The sequence below is a fragment of the Bombus vancouverensis genome, chromosome 17, assembly GCF_051014615.1.
Source record: "Bombus vancouverensis nearcticus chromosome 17, iyBomVanc1_principal, whole genome shotgun sequence".
NCBI lineage: Eukaryota > Metazoa > Arthropoda > Insecta > Hymenoptera > Apidae > Bombus > Bombus vancouverensis.
Window position 1 is genome coordinate 993,735 of NC_134927.1, and position 17,655 is coordinate 1,011,389.

The 17,655-nt window shown below is 40.0% G+C and overlaps 1 pseudogene; it reads left to right on the top strand.

Moving 5' to 3' along the window:
• Positions 1-1,444: 1,444 nt before the first annotated feature.
• LOC117162393 (5S ribosomal RNA) lies at positions 1,445-1,564 on the top strand (annotated as a pseudogene).
• The last annotated feature ends 16,091 nt before the right edge of the window (positions 1,565-17,655 follow it).

Here is a 17,655-nt window from a genome sequence, read left to right on the forward strand (position 1 = left end):
TTTGCTGTCGCCTGGGCCATGGGGCTCACTGCATTTAACACAGCGGTAGTTTGGGTTGCAGTTTTGCGCTGTGTGGCCTAATCGCTGGCATTTGTGGCATTGAGTTATGTCATCCTTTTTTTTTTTTTATTATTTTTTCCCATTTTATCTTGTAGTAGTTAAAATGGTTTATTTTTAGTTAGGTTGCTTATATTGCTGTCGGGGGATAGCTGTATTATGTAAATTGGGAGCAATATGTTGTTCTCCCTTGATCTTTTTGTCGTGAATCGTGTGACGTTTATGAATTTTACGTCGTCAATGTGCAAGGCTTGTAGGTCTGTAAGTATTTCTGTTTCGGTGTAGCTATTGTCTAAACCTTTTAACAAGTATGTATGGTGTTTCTCTGTTTTGGGTGTGTTTGTGTAGAAGGTTGTGTTCGCTGAGAGGAGTGTTTGTTTCGCTTTATGGAAGTCGGATAGGTTTCGGAGGTAAAGTGCGTGTTTACCTGAGTGTATTCTTTTGATTTGAAATTGCTTGATGTCTGCTATTTTCTCTATGAGCATTACCGTGTCCTTTGGGTCTTGTAGGATTATGTTGATGGGTGGCGGCCTGTTATCTCTTGTGGTGGGAGGGGTGCTCGTACGCTCCTCCGCGGAGCATCCGGTGGGGCGTCCGTCCGGTGCTCGGTCCCCCCTTGGCGATGCTGGTGGCGCCGGGCCTCCTGGGTTGTACAATGAGGCCTGTCGCCCCTGCGGTGTTGATTGCTTTGGCGGTGTGGTGGGTCTGTGTTTTCCCATTTTGCCACGTAATACTTGGTTTTTTTGTCTTATTTGCTCTGGCGTTGAGCTCGATATTGGGTAGTTTGCTGGTCCCGGCTGTGATTGTGGATGTGGTTCTGATTCTAGTAAGCTAAATCTGTTTTTTGTTGAGATCGCTGGGGGCGAGGCAGCTTTTATGGGTCTCATGTTTCCGATTTCCTTAGTCCTTTCGTCCTGGGCGGAGAGATGCTCTTCTTTTGTGTTTTTTAGGATATCTTCTAATCCTTTGGTCCTGGCAACTAGGTTTGGTTGAGGGTTGAGTTTCCGCTTCTTTTGCGCGGACAGTCTTAAGCTATTGTTGATTTCCTTGGCCGCTTTTTGCGGATTTATTTTTCTTTTGCCTTGCCTTTTGCATCATTCTCGGTAAATTCTATTTTTTTATATACTTTTATTTTCTTATTTTTTTTTTAATTTTATTTTTATTTGTTTTTTTATTTATAGCGATGATGTCACTGCAATATTTTCAGGACCTAAGTCTGATGTCCCTTTTTGGGCTGAGGGGTCCGTCCTGTTTGGAGGTTAACGAACAACTGTTTTTAGTATGTGTACTACCGAAGGAAGTAATTCTCATTTTGGCACACACCTATATTTCTTTAAATATTCTATTTTTTGATCATCAGAAACAAATAAGAAAACTGTTTACCTCAGCCAACGCTCAAACCGCGTTGAGTGCACTCGTTCTCGTCCGATCACGAAAGTTAAGGAGCGCTGGGCACGGATAGTATTTGGATGGGGTGACCGCCTGGAAACTCCGTGTGGTGTTGGCTTCTTTTCCTTTTTCCAATATTTTTACTTTTCTTGACAATCTATTTTTAATAATCTACAATCGAAGCATCGAGAAAGAGAAATGTTTTATTATTACGCGACCATTATCATAAATTGTATCATTCTCATTTTGGCACACACCTATGTTTATTTAAATATTCTATTTTTTGACCATGGAAAACAAATAAGAAAATTACTAATTTCAGCCAACGCACATACCGCGCTGAATGCAATCGTTCTCGTCATATAATTACCGTGCGCTGAAACAGGCTAGGAAATCAACTGTCCGCGCAAAAGAAGCGGAAACTCAACCCCCAACCAAACCTAGTTGCCAGGACCAAAGGATTAGAAGATATCCTAAGAAACACAAAAGAAGAGCATCTCTCCGCCCAGGACGAAAGGACTAAGGAAGTCGGAAACATGAGACCCATAAAAGCTGCCTCGCCCCCAGCGATCTCAACAAAAAACAGATTTAGCTTACTAGAATCAGAACCACATCCACAATCACAGCCGGGACCAGCAAACTACCCAATATCGAGCTCAACGCCAGAGCAAATAAGACAAAAAAACCAAGTATTACGTGGCAAAATGGGAAAACACAGTCCCACCACACCGCCAAAGCAATCAACACCGCAGGGGCGACAGGCCTCATCGTACAACCCAGGAGGCCCGGCGCCACCAGCATCGCCAAGGGGGGACCGAGCACCGGACGGACGCCCCACCGGATGCTCCGCGGAGGAGCGTACGAGCACCCCTCCCACCACAAGAGATAACAGGCCGCCACCCATCAACATAATCCTACAAGACCCAAAGGACACCGTAACGCTCATAGAGAAAGTAGCGGACATTAAACAATTTCACATCAAAAGAATACACGCAGGTAAACACGCGCTCTACCTCCAAAACCTACCCGATTTCCATAAAGCAAAACGAACTCTCCTCTCAGCTAACACAACCTTCTACACGTATACACCCAAAACAGAGAAACACCATACATACTTGTTAAAAGGTTTAGACAATAGCTACACCGAAACAGAAATACTTACAGACCTACAAGCCTTGCACATTGACGACGTAAAATTCATAAACGTCACACGATTCACGACAGAAAGATCAAGGGAGAACAACATATTGCTCCCAATTTACATAATACAGCTATCCCCCGACAGCAATATAAGCAACCTACTAAAAATAAACTATTTTAACTACTACAAGATAAAATGGGAAAAAATAATAAAAAAAAAGGATGACATAACTCAATGCCACAAATGCCAGCGATTAGGCCACACAGCGCAAAACTGCAACCTAAACTACCGCTGTGTTAAATGCAGTGAGCCCCATGGCCCAGGCGACTGCAAAATAAAAAAAGAAGAAGCAGTAACCAAAGAGAAAATATTCTGCGTTAACTGCAAAAAACAGTTCTGCCCGAACAGCCGAGCTAAACGGGCGTGTAAAACAGTGCTTCAGAGAAAGTGCGGCAAGTGGGGAAGAGAAATTTAAGAACGGTTACGCCTATAGCCAAACAGTGGAAACCCGTGTCTTCTATCAAGAAGACTAGCAAACCTACCATGGAGAATATTGCACCAATAAAAATTATAAACAAACAAGATCAATACTACATATACAAAACAACAGATACATCAAAAACAAGTCAACCAACAAACCAAGGACAGGACTACTCAGCCACAATTGAAGTTGACATGGAAATCAACAAAGTAACAACTCAACAGGACGAAAGCTGGAAGGTAGCCAGCTATAACAAAAAAAGAAAAATAACAGGTAATCTAGATACGGAAAAGCAGCGATGGCTGCAAGAATTACCGCTAAGAAACTCCTTCAGCTCGCTAACAGAAGAATTAGACGACGACCCAACAAGCAATACCACAACTCAACCAACACACATTACAAAACCTCCACCAATATTTGTTGAGACGCAAATAATAGACTCGCTTATTGATCAACTTAACAATATTGTTGGAAAGGATAATTACACAATAAAACAAGCAAAATTAGAACAGGTAAAAATCCAAACAAACACACCAGAAAATTATAGGAAAGTTATAAAAGAATTAAGGGGAAAAAATGCTATATACCACGCGTACCAGCTCAAAACGGAAAGGAGCTACAAAGTAGTTATAAGAGGACTGCATCCAAAAATTAACACAAAAAAACTAAGTGACGAATTAGCAAATATTGTCCACCAAACAAGAACTATAAACAATATTACAAGGTACGATACGAAGCAACCACTACCGCTATTCTTAATAGAATTAGAATCTAAAAATAACAACAAGGAAATGTTCGATATTAAAAAAAGTTTAAACACATTAATTACAGTCGAGCCACCCAGGCACAAAAAAGACATACCACAATGCATGAGATGTCAACAATATGGACACACTAAAAATTACTGCAACAGGAACTCGGCGTGTGTCAAATACGCAGGAAAGCACCTTACAGTGAACTGCCCAAACACGGGAAAAATAAATGATGTAAAATGTTACAATTGCGGTGAAAATCGCCCAGCTAGTTGCAAAGGCTGTTTAGTAAGAAAACAACTTCAAGGTAAACTTTTTCCGCCGCTTCGTAACAGGATATACACTAACTCTCACACACATCAGGATAGCACAGTAACTGAAACATCAACAAACATACAGCATGTAATGAACATCAACCATAATAATACCAACACCTTTGGTAGTCGAAGCTACGCGCAAGCAGCCAAACAGTCAACACCCTTAGATAATCAAATCCAGAACAATAACATCGACGACGCTACAGAAATCATAGAACTGATAAAGCTATCCATTAAAAACAAGGAAATGTTAGCAAAAATGATAAGTGAACAAAACGCAATCCTTAAACAGCAAACGCAACAAATCACACTCATGCTACAGCTACTCACAAACACGCTAAGCAAAAAATAAAAATTGACACGCTTAAAATAGCAGCCTGGAACTCTAACGGCCTACAACAAAGGGCCTTAGAAACTAAAACATTTCTGTACAACAATAATATCGATATACTACTTGTTTCAGAAACACACTTCACTATAAAAAACTATTTAAAAATACCGTACTACACCATATATGATACCAAGCATCCCTCAGGAAAAGCACACGGAGGGACCGCAGTAATAATAAGAAACGATATTAAACATCATTTACACAGTCAAGTTTGTAAGGAATATATCCAAGCAACCACCGTTACAGTACAAACTAGCAGCAACTATTTACAGTTATCAGCAGTATATGTACCACCGCGACACAAAATTACATCACAAATGTGGGAAGAGTACTTTCAACATTTAGGTGACAAGTATATTGCAGCGGGAGACTATAATTCGAAGCACACACTATGGGGATCAAGAATCACTACACCCCGAGGTAGAACCTTGGAAAAATACATTAGAAGCAATAACCTCAATATATTGTCCACAGGAAGACCGACATACTGGCCGACAGACCGAGCAAAATACCTGACCTACTTGATTTTGCAGTTACAAAGGGACTAAATGCAAATAAACTATATATAGCACCCAGTCTTGAGCTTAGCTCTGATCATACACCCATAATTATTACATACAGAAACAAACCAATACTTTATAACAATTCAGAGACACTATGCAATAATACCCCCAAATGGCAAACATTTAAAGAAATAGTTGAGAACAAAATCAATTGTAACATCTCATTGAAAACACCTGAACACATCGAACAAGCAGTAACAACACTTACTGAAGCTATCCAAGAAGCAGCATGGGCAACCACTATACCTGAACCAACCAATAGACGAACAAAAATAATTCCGCCAAACATCCTCGAAATAATTAAAGAAAAAAGAAAAGCGAAAGCAAAATGGCGAAAACATAGATCAAAAGAAAATAAAAAACACCTAAATAAATTTGCAAAGGAAATTAAAAACAAAATAAAAGAACACAATAACAATGAGTTCACAAAATTCATAGAGTCACTATCTGCGCACGAGAACTCCAACTACTCCCTATGGAAAGCCACAAAAAAAATGAGAAAGCCAATAAAACTAGTCCCAACAATCAGAAAAGCAGATAATACATGGGCAAGAAGCAACGAAGAACAAGCTGAAGAATTTTCCAACCACCTAAGCAACATATTTACACCACATATAATCAATAATAGCAACCACAATTGTCATACCGATGAGGATGCGTTAACCACTAGTACCTCAACTGACAAACACTATATCATACCTAAAACAGCAGCACAAGAAATTAGAAACATAATCGAGAAAACAAAAAACAATAAAGCACCAGGGATCGACCTAATCAATGGTAAAATTTTAAAAAACCTTCCTCCAAAAGCGATACGACTAATCACAATAATTTACAACGCAATATTAAGAATGCAATACTATCCTAAACTATGGAAACTAGCACAGATCATAATGTTACCTAAACCAGGCAAAGACCCACACCAAACAACTGTTAGGGAAGTGATACATTTACACTGTACATGAGAGTGTGTGTGTAAGGGTCAGAGGGCGTCCAGGTCTTAGTTGAGACAAAAGACTGCCGTTAGAAGATTCTGTTTAGTCGGTTGGCGACAAGCGTGCGTGCAAGACGGTTTTCAGAGTGTAATATAGATGTATAGCTGTTGGGTGTGAAATATAGTCAATTATTTGTATTTCCAAATCCTCGAATTTCCTCAACAACAACATCTTATAGACCAATATCACTACTTCCCGTGTTTTCCAAAATACTAGAAAAAATAATTTGCGCCCGCTTAAAACCAATAATAGAGAAGGAAAAATTAATACCAGATCACCAATTTGGATTCAGAAACAAACACTCCACGATAGAGCAAATGCACAGACTTACAAATTCTAGCATTAGAAAACAAACAATACTGCACAGCCCTCTTTATGGACATCGAGAAAGCATTTGACAAAATAAACCACGAAAGTCTACTTCAACCAATCAGAAAACAATTCCCGGAGCAGATATACCATTTAATTAAATCCTACTTAAGCAGCAGAACCTTCGTAATAAAAATTAAAAACACATACTCTGAAGTTAAAGACATCAAGGCAGGGGTTCCGCAAGGTAGCGTCTTAGGACCAATTCTATACACACCTTACACGGCCAACATACCAACAACTTCTAATAGCAAGATACTGACATTCGCGGACGACACAGCGGTACTAGTCAGGCACACTGACCCTGCAACAGCAGTCACATCACTACAAGAACATATCACAAAAATAGAAAAGTGGCTTCAAGCTAAAAAAAAACTGCAAAAACTACGGACACCCCGCGTCTTACAAGGGGTGCCCCAAACTCGTGGAGCTGCGCAAAAAGCTAGCTGAAAAAAAGAAAAAGGACAAGGAAACAAAAATAAAACGAATTGCCCAAATAAGCCTTAAATACGTCCCAGAACTAAAGTTCTCTGACGTAGTGAAACAACAAACAAAACTAAATCAAATAATCGAAAACACAACACAAATAACAAACTTAAATCCGCGTTCAAGCCAAAGCGCAACTACAACCGATAACACCCCTCAACAAAGCATTATAAACGTTATCGAAGACTTCAAAAAAAGTATCCTCCAAGCGTTAAAAGAACAACAAACGTAATTAAATGAAATAAAAAAGACACTATCAACGCACGAAGAAGGGATCGACGTCATCTTCAGCACTTTCAATAGTACAGAAGATGAATAACCAAAATCCACTAAACCAACAATTACAGCAAAAAACACAAATTAAACTTAAAACATCTGAAAATAATTGCAATAAATGCCAACTCTCTAATTTCAAACAAAAAAAGATACAGTATGCTAACCCTAATAAATAAAGAAACCCCCGACATCGTACTTGTCTCAGAAACAAAACTAAATAAAAAACACAAAGTATACTTCAAAAACTACTCCATGATAAGACACAACAGATCGAACGCCAGCCAAGGAGAAGGAACAGCGATCCTCATAAAAAACCCCATAAAACATAAAACAATCCTAAATGACAAAATAACAAGTTTTAGAACAACGATCATAAAAATAAAAATAAGCAATAAGGAAAACTTGTTTATTACTGCAGCCTACGCAACCCTCGGAAACCAGAAAGAATTTAGCGACGAATTCAATAAACTTTTCGAACTCTTACAGCTCAATAAGCCGGGAAACTACTGTATAATAGCAGGCGACCTTAACGTAAAACATACGAGCTGGGAAAACGAAATAAACAACACGAAATAAACAACTTCATTGGAAACTGGCTAGACAATAAAAGCATTCACTACAAAACAATCTTATACAGCTCCGAGCTACCCTCTTACCCAAAAGGACTTTCATACCTGGACATATGCCTAGCAGATGCGCGATAAAAATTTCAAACCCTACGTCCAAATAACACTCTCAAACCCTTAGCAGATCGCTGTGGAGTGCCGAAGCGTGCAGACGTGTCTCTAGTGCCCAGTGCAGCCCGAAAACAACACGTGTCGCCCAACCGTCGAAAATGAACACAGCCAAGTGTTTCCTACCATTTAGAGAGAAGAAAATTCCACGCACCTAACCCGAATACTAGCCTCATAGCCTCACGACTAGTTATTCATTTTGAATTAACTAGCTCGATGATGGCCCAGTAATCGCGACCAGGCTCTCCGGAGCAGACTCGCAACTACTCCGCGCTACCTCCTCCGTGGCAGAAGTGTAGCAGAACTCTCCGCACCAACGACGCTAATATTACAAAGAAACGGAAAATAGAAACATCAAACCAGACATGAACGACACCCGGAACGAACAATCAACGATACAAATAAACACCCACAACAGGTTCGCCGTATTGCAATCCACTAACGACGCCATGGAAATCGCAGACCCGCCGCCAAACCAACAAGCACAGAAAATCCCCCCTCCCCCACCAATATTTGTGGATGACGTCATCAACATACAATGATCAAGTCCTTAGAGAGAGATATCTCCAAGGAGGACTACAACTTAAAGATAAATAACAATAAAGTAAAAATACTGCCGAGGAACCGAGAAGCTTACAGAAAACTCACCAAGATACTTAGGACCCTGAGCGCCAACTTCAGCACCTACCAACTCAAACAGGAAAGGCCTTTCCGGGTGGTCCTACGAAACATCCACCACTCAGCAGACATAGACGAACTCAAATACGAACTCTCAAAACTCGGCCACGAAGTCATCAACGTAAGTAATATAAGGCATAGAGTCTCGAAAGACCCGTTATCCCTATTTTTCATAGATATAAAACAAAAGCCCAACAATAAGGAAATCTACAATATCAGTCGCCTAATGAACGCGATAGTAAAATTCGAACCACCGCTTGTGAAAAAAGAAATAGTGCAATGCAAAAGGTGCCAAAGGTACGGTCATACGCAGAAATACTGCAACCATACTTTCCACTGCGTTAAATGTGCAGGCACTCACTCCACTGACCAGTGCGCCAAATCACCGGAAACCCCAGCGAAATGCATCCACTGTCAAGGTGACCATCCTGCCAACTACAAAGGCTGCTCAGCCTATAAAACTCTATACACAAACGGGTACCCTAAACTCAGAGCAAAAGAGCTAACCAACCAAACACCCAGCCCGCCGAAATACACGACTACCCCAATCCCCTCAACCAACCAAACACCCAGTCCTACCAAATTCATCACCACCTCAACCTCCTATGCCCAAGCAGTACAAGGCATCCAAAATAACCCGAATAGCCAAAGGGATCTTTCCCAAAATAGTGTCCTCAACCCACCTAACACAGACAACTTCTCTAGGCTTGAAAAGCTAATACAGAAACAATCAGAGCAAATAAATAATTTGCTATCGCTACTAACACTCATCATGGATAAATTAATACGCCCCGACGCAAAATAAAACCAAGGCGCATAGCTCTTTGGAACGCCAACGGTCTAGCGCAACACAAACTTCAACTAGAACTCTTCCTAAAACACCAGCAAATCGACGTAATGCTCGTATCGGAAACCCACTTCACCGACAAAAACTACCTGAAAATAAATGGTTACAAATTCTACCATACCCAACACCCCAGCGGAAAGGCCCACGGTGGCACCGGAATCATAATCAAAACAAGTATTAAGCACTTCCATCATTCTAGAAAGACTACCTCCAAGCAACAAACGTAGCAATAGAAGACTGTCATGGCACAGTCATCACTTCAGCAGTATACTGCCCTCCCAGACACTTCATCGCCAAAGAAGACTTTGATAACTTCCTGGACACCCTGGGCAATAGATTCATAGCTGGTGGAGACTACAACGCCAAGCACACCCAATGGGGCAGCAGACTGGTTACAGCAAGAGGCAAGAACCTCTTAAACAGCATAATAACCAACAACTTCAACTACCTCACCAGATACGAACCCACATACTGGTCCACTGACACTAACAAAATACCCGACCTTCTCGACTTCTTCGTAACTAAAAATATCTCATCAAGACACGTCCAGATCAACTCCTCGGCTGATCTCTCCTCCGATCATTCCCCCGTGATAGCAACAGTCAGTTCAACAATTATCGAGAATACACCTAATGGCTCCATTCACAACCAACACACCAACTGGCAGCTCTTTAGAGAAGTCTTTACACACTCAACTTCAGCCTTAACTCCACTAAAAATAAAGGAAGAAATCGAAGCATCCAAGGAATACTTAAACACGAGCATAATAAACGCCATCCGCCTCTCCACACCGACAAAGACGTCTATCAGCGAACAAGAATATCCCCAATACATACTAAGAAAAATAGCAGAAGAACGTAGACTAAGAAGAGTATGGCAGACCCATAGAACACCGGATGACAAACGTAAATTAAACAACGCAACTAGAAAGCTATCCAAAACCATAAAAAATTACAAAAACGACTGTTTCCAAAAATACCTCGCCAGCTTATCCCCCACAGCCGACTCAACTACTCACTATGGAAGGCCTTCAGGAAACTCACACGCCCCCCACAAATAATCCCACCAATCCGCCGTCCGCAAGGTGGATGGGCGCGAAGCCCTATAGAAAAAGCAGACCTGTTTGCTAAATACTTGTCTAAAGTATTCAAACTCCATTCCCCCAAAGCTGCCGCGGACGTTACTGAATACTTCCAAATGTTACTTCCAAATGTCCCCTCCTATTGAACCCTTCACTTCTGCAGAGACTATAGAAACAATCAGTCGCCTAAATCCCAAGAAAGCAGCAGGGCAAGACCTAATAGGCAATAAAGCAACCAAGGAACTTCCCATAAAAGGGATCGCACTCATCACATCGATTTTTAATGCTATCCTTCGCCTTGAACACTATCCTAAGGGCTGGAAAATCTCATTGATTACCCTCATCCCTAAACCCGGTAAACAGATATACGAAACCAGCTCCTATCGCCCAATCAGTCTTTTACCTACCCTGTCTAAACTATTCGAGAAGATGCTCACGAATCGACTCCTTCCACTCCTAGAGAACTTGAAAACACTCCCAGATCACCAATTCGGCTTCCGAAAACAACATTCAACAGTAGAGCAAATCCACCGCATAACTCATACGATCAACCAAACACTCGAAAAGAAAAAATATTGCTCAGCGGTTTTCCTAGACATCCAACAGGCATTCGACAAAGTATGGCATGAAGGACTGCTATACAAGCTTAAAAAGATCCTACCTTACCCCTACTACTCCATCCTAAAATCCTACCTAACCAATAGACAATTCATGGTTAAATGCCTAGACGCCACTTCCGCAACATTCCCAATAGAATCGGGCATACCCCAAGGTAGTGTCCTCGGACCCCTACTGTACTCCATCTACACTGTCGACTTACCTATATCAAACGAGATAACAATAGCGACATTTGCACACGACACAGCGCTATTAGCTACCCACGCAGACCCGGTAATAGCCTCATCCACTCTCCAGCGAAGTCTCGACTCCATGGAATAGTGGTTTCACAAATGGGGCTTCAAAATTAACGAAAAGAAATCCTCACATGTAACCTTCACGCTCCGAAAACAAACCTGCCCCCAGGTCACCATCAACAATGCAACAGTTCCTAGCAGAGACTCAGTCCGATACCTGGGCATGACCCTGGACAGGAGACTAACGTGGAAGAAACACATCTCAGATAAAACGAAGCAACTAAAGGACAAACTAAAAAAACTCTATTGGCTCACGGGCCGACGCTCCAAACTAAACATACAGAATAAAATTACCCTCTACAAGACCGTAATAAAACCTGTCTGGACCTACGGAATCCAACTATGGGGAACAGCAAGTAACTCCAACATTGAAATACTTCAACGCTTCCAATCGAAAACGCTAAGATCCTTAATAGACGCACCTTGGTATGTTACCAACGAAACCATCCATCGCGACCTCAAGGTACCCACAGTCAAAGAGGAAATAGCAAAATATAGCGACAGATATAGCAAAAGAGTCAACAAACACCGAAACCCCCTAATCACTGGACTACTTGATACGACGGACCAGATTCGCAGGCTGAAGAGGCACTACCCGCTAGACCTAAACGCCTAGATTCATTTAGTTATCCAAATTAAGCATATGCACTTACTTATCATACTTATAAATTATACCTATCTATAATAAGTATTAACTTATTGTAAATAAACAGCCATGTCACTGCGCCACGCCAGAGAAATTACTGAAAATTCTCAACGCGAGAATTGATTGTAATTTCAACAAATAAATAAAAAAAAACCCTTAGCCTATGACAGTGACCATAACGCCCTAGTATTTCACGTAAACAAAAATACATCTGACTTCCTAACACTCGAAACTCAGACCGAGACAGTTCCTACTACACAGAATAAAAGCGCAACTGAAACAAGAATACGCAATTTCTATAAACCATTACTGGACAAACAAAACAAAAAACATCTCCAAAAACGACTCAGCCAACGTGTTCCCACAAATAAATCAAATCTTTAGACCAAAAGAACAAAACCCCATCCCACCTCTCAAATTGCCCCCAGAAAATGCCCCCCTCACCCAAGAAGCAGGTATAACGATACACAACACCATCAAAGACACCGAGGGTAACTTCATAATACGTAAAACAATAGAAAAACTAGACATCATCGGCACCCACTTTTCCAAAATACATACGCAAAACGAACACATGGGCCGAGAACAACTAAACAGAATTATCATCGCCGAAACAAATCCAAAAATGAAGTGGAACAAGACAAAACGCTAAACAAAACAGTCTGCACATTCTCAAAAAAAAAAAAAAAAAAAAAAACACCGCAGACAATCCCAAACAACCAGATCCAGAAATAAACTACTTCACAAATTACAATCAACTAAACACAATCTTCTCCAAACTAAACAACAAAAAATCCTCCGGCTTCGACGGCATCCCAAACATTTTACTCAAGCACGTGCCGAACAAAATAAAATGGTACTACACAGTACTCTTTAACAATGCACTAAACAACACATATTTCCTCAGAAAATGGAAAAGAGCCAAATTGATAGCTATTACAAAAAAGGATAAAGACGGCTCATCACCCGCAACCTCGCCCTAACCTCCTTCTGCACAAAAAATGACATAATTCGAGAAAATCAAATTGGCTTCCGGCACAAATGCTCCACAATTCACGCAATAAACAAACTTACGTCGGACATCTGCTGGGCTCTAAACGCAAAACAACGAGAAGCCGCCTACTTAATAGACCTTGAAAAAGCTTTCTACACAGTCTGGATCCCAGGTCTCATATACAAATTGATCAAGAAAAACTTTCCTAAATACCTAATTAAAATAGTCTGGGACATGATCACAAGCAGAACATTCGTAATGACCGAAGGTTCACACACATCAAGCAAAGAATTCTCCATAAAAAACGGTCTGCTTAAAAACTTACTAAATCTCTTTAATCTCAATACATCCACCCATAAACGTTCCATAGCCTTCGCAGATGACCTAATCATCTACGTAACAGGCCGAAACATCAAAACAATAAAAACTGAACTTCAAGAACTTTTCAAAAAAATAAACGACTATTACCACGCATGGAAACTAAAAATCAACACAAGCAAATGCGAAACCATACTGTTTAGACCCAAGTCAAGTGAAATAGGCCCAATAGAAAGAGAATACTGCAAAAAATTTCAACTAAGAGAAAAAACAGGCAGAGGGGCTCTCATACCATACAAAAATTGCGTAAAATACCTAGGAGTAAACATAGACTATAAGTTAAACTACAAGCAGCACACCGAAATTCAACTTACTAAGGCCAATAAAGCATTCTGGAAAATAAAAAAACTATTCTACTCCAAACATCTCGACAGCAAAGTAAAAATACTATGCTACCAAGCACTAATCAGACCGATCATAACCTACGGCTGCCCAATCTGGTACAACATATCAGCCTCCCAAATGGAAAAAATTCGCATATTCGAAAGAAAATGCATCAGAGCCTGATTGAGTACTTACAGATTCCAAAATGAGAAATGAGATTAGCACTCACGAGCGACATCAGGACGACGGATCAATTACGAAGCGAAATGAAACCTTTTTTTTACTAGGCGAAGCCGATGTCTCCGTCAGGGAAGCCACCATCGAGCCCCGAAAATAAATGAAGCGGGTCACCAGCCTTCCGGAGCAAGTGCCGCCACTACCCTACAGGCAAACTTCTCACAATACGGTTTAACACAAAAACTGGACATGTAACACACTTCATCGACGCAGAAGCAGGAATCAACCTATTGAAAATGACAAAGTAGACTCTCAAACCTTCAAAGCCGATGAACCTCGAATTTTCTCCATGGGACTAGACAAATATACCACTAACGAATTTATTAGATCTAAAATGTTTGCAAAGAACATAAATTTTTTATAGTACCGGAAGACTTTCCCCTAATGGAAGATGGAATAATAGGACTACCTTGTTTAGAGAAGTACCAATATCAAATTTCCAACGGTAGATTAAAACTTGATAATAAGATTTTATACTTTCAGAAACCAGAATCGATACAACCAGGCGAAAAGAGAGTTCGAACCATCTACCTAGAAGGCAAACCAACGCGAGTATGCTTCTTCAATTCTGGTGAGACAAATCATGAAATTTCTAACGACATTGATAACAGTAAAGGATTAGATCAAATTGCTAAACTTAAAACCATAGTGAGAACAAATCATATTAAACGCGAACTCCGCGAACCCATAGAGAAAATATTAATACATTACATTGACGCATTCAATTTAGAAACAGACCTATTACGATGTACTAATCTAACAAAACATACAATCACATTAAAACAAGACAAAATCATAAACACCAAACCATACAGACTCCCAGAGTGCCACAAAAACGAAATCTACGAAAAAAACGAAAAGTAAATAAAAACATTATAGAAGAATCAGACTCTCCGTTCAATTCACCAGTATAGGTTGTTCCCAAGAAATTAGATGCATCAGGAAAACAGAAGTGGAGAATAGTTATTGACTTCAGAAAACTAAACGAACTGACTGACCAAGACGCCTATGCATTACCCGATATAGAAGATATATTAAGCCAACTAGGAGATTAGGATTACAAAACTGTATCAATAACCTGAAACAACTCGCAAAACACTTGAAAACGTTAATACACACCCGAAGCAAATGAGGTTTACTCAACATCATAGGTTCCGTATCGAAACGTCTATTCGGAACTCTCGACGATGATGTCACGTCGATTCGGGGTAATTTCACGTTCCGCACACAAGGTGAGAAATTCGTACTTAAATTTTGATTGTTATTAGAAAATTTATTGAACACTGACAGATTAACAATACAGAATGGTCAAACAGCACAGAAAAGAATGTTCTTACAACGACTCGAGAGGTACTTTTTTATATCAAGGACCCGGCTCCTGTGGAGGGGCTATCGCTGGATGCCGGTCACATAGGGTTTCTATTACTGCTTAGCCATCATTTTGCTGACCAAGGTATGTGAGGCATAACCATCCTTTCGTTGCGTTCTCACGACCACCGGGACATTCCCCCCTCCTTAGCTTCGCTTTGCTCCGCTAAAGCGTAAGGCTCTGGTGGGGCTTCTAAGTTGAATGATCCCCTCATCTTCGTCTTCGGTGATATTTTGGAAGGTGACCGTCCTTGGTACTGTTGATGTTTGATCGATCCTGTTTACGCGAGCGGTAGGGCAGAGTATTTTGATACGTACATTTTTAGGAAATGATCGGCGTAGACATTCGAAAAGTTTACATTTGTACATTACATATATTGTTCCTAGTCCTAGGGCTATGATTCCTAATATTTGTAGTGTGGATATGCCATATTCCTTCAATGAATTTATGCGTCGCTCAAATTGCAGGGTACTGATTTGTGTTTGTAATGTGTCGAGGTTGGCTTTATATTGGTTAAAATTGTGAGTTACTTTTGGAGCTGTTTCTAATATTTTCTCTAATATTGGAACATCTGTTTCTTCGAAGCTGTATATGCTATTCTTAAATTTGGTTTCGTAAGAGATATTTTTATGTGATCCTCCTATTTTCATAATATTATGATCGTATGTGATTATGCACCCGGTTTTACTGCTAATTAAGCTTGGTTGTCTAATTTCTAGGATTTTATGTGTCTTACATAACACGTCGATTTGTACATCTTTCGCAGGAATAATAATATAATGGTTTTCCGTCTGCAAAGGTACGAACGTCAATTCTTCCAGCTTGAAGACAGCAGTCGGGCAAGTTTTGACCGTCTGTCGATTAGTAATTAATTCTGATCTGCATTCAGGTGAATTGATTCTATTGTGACTCGGTTGAGTTCTTTTACAAATGTGGATGATTGCCGTTCGTTTACAATATTTGTTTAAGTAGTGACTATCGACAAAGGTGTATTGTTCTGAGTCGGTTAGTATCAAATCAGTTTCTATTACAGGCGCAATGAATACAGAGTTTTGTTTGGAAGGTATCGGGTAAATTTTAGTTATTTTCCATTCATTGTTTTCCAAAAGCGGCACAGTTATTGTATATATAAGTTTGTTATCTCTTATCCATACCTTTAGTTTGCTTAGATCTAGAATTAGTTGAAAGTTTTGAACTGAAGGTTCGATATGGTTAGTCATAAAGTTTTGTCTCGTTATTTGGTCAAGTGTTTTTAAGAATTGTTCGGGTTCTATAACTTGTGGGTTTATGATTCCTTGTTTCCCTAACATAACAGTGTTAAAAATTTCGTCGATGTTTATATGGAGTTCTGATATGGTAGATTCGGTTTGAATTAATAGGGAGACTAATATTTCGTTTTTTTCATTGTGGTTTTCAATCTTGTGTATATCGTTGGCTAAGTTTTCAAGTTGATTTGTTTTGGTATTGTCTAGCACGCGTTTGATGAGTGCGGTTTGGTTACTAAGAATTGTTTTTATTTTATTGTTGGAATCAAATAATGTATCGATGTTCTTGTTAATGAGTTCTAAATCGTTTTCGTCGAGAGTTCCGAATAAAGTTTTGGATACTGAGCCTATGACATTGAGCAATCCGCGTTTGCTTTTATAACGCAATAATAATTTGAGTTGCCGAGTCAGGTTTTGAAGATTTCTGTACTTAAATTTTAGGCTGCTTATTTCTGGTATGTAAGCGCAAGGTGGTTTACATTGACGGTCTATTAAATCTATTACGCGTTGTAATCTATTAACTTGGTCAATTGGATCGTTAAGGCCTACTATAAGGGTGATATCTATTTGTTCGTTGCACAGATAGCAATTGTCAATGTGTTCCAGGAATATGTTGGCGTAATTCAATGGTTTTACTTCTAGATCGCTTCTAATGTACTCGAGTGTTATGATGATCCATATTATGGTCTTCTTCCTGAAAGGTAGGGTTTTAGCCTGTTACCGTGGATTCTTTGCGTGTGACCGTTGGAATATTCGATAAGATAGGTGGGTGGATTGGATGAGAGGATTTCTGCAGGTCCTAGCCATTCGTGGTCTAGCTTGTTAGTTTTGTGATCGTTATGTACCCATACTTTATCTTTTACTCGGAATATCGTCTGTGTTTTAATAATTTTTCGCATTTGATCCCTCTGGTATCGCTTTTTGTTAGATTCGGTAACTCGTCTTGCTTTAGCTATATAGGCGTTGTGTCG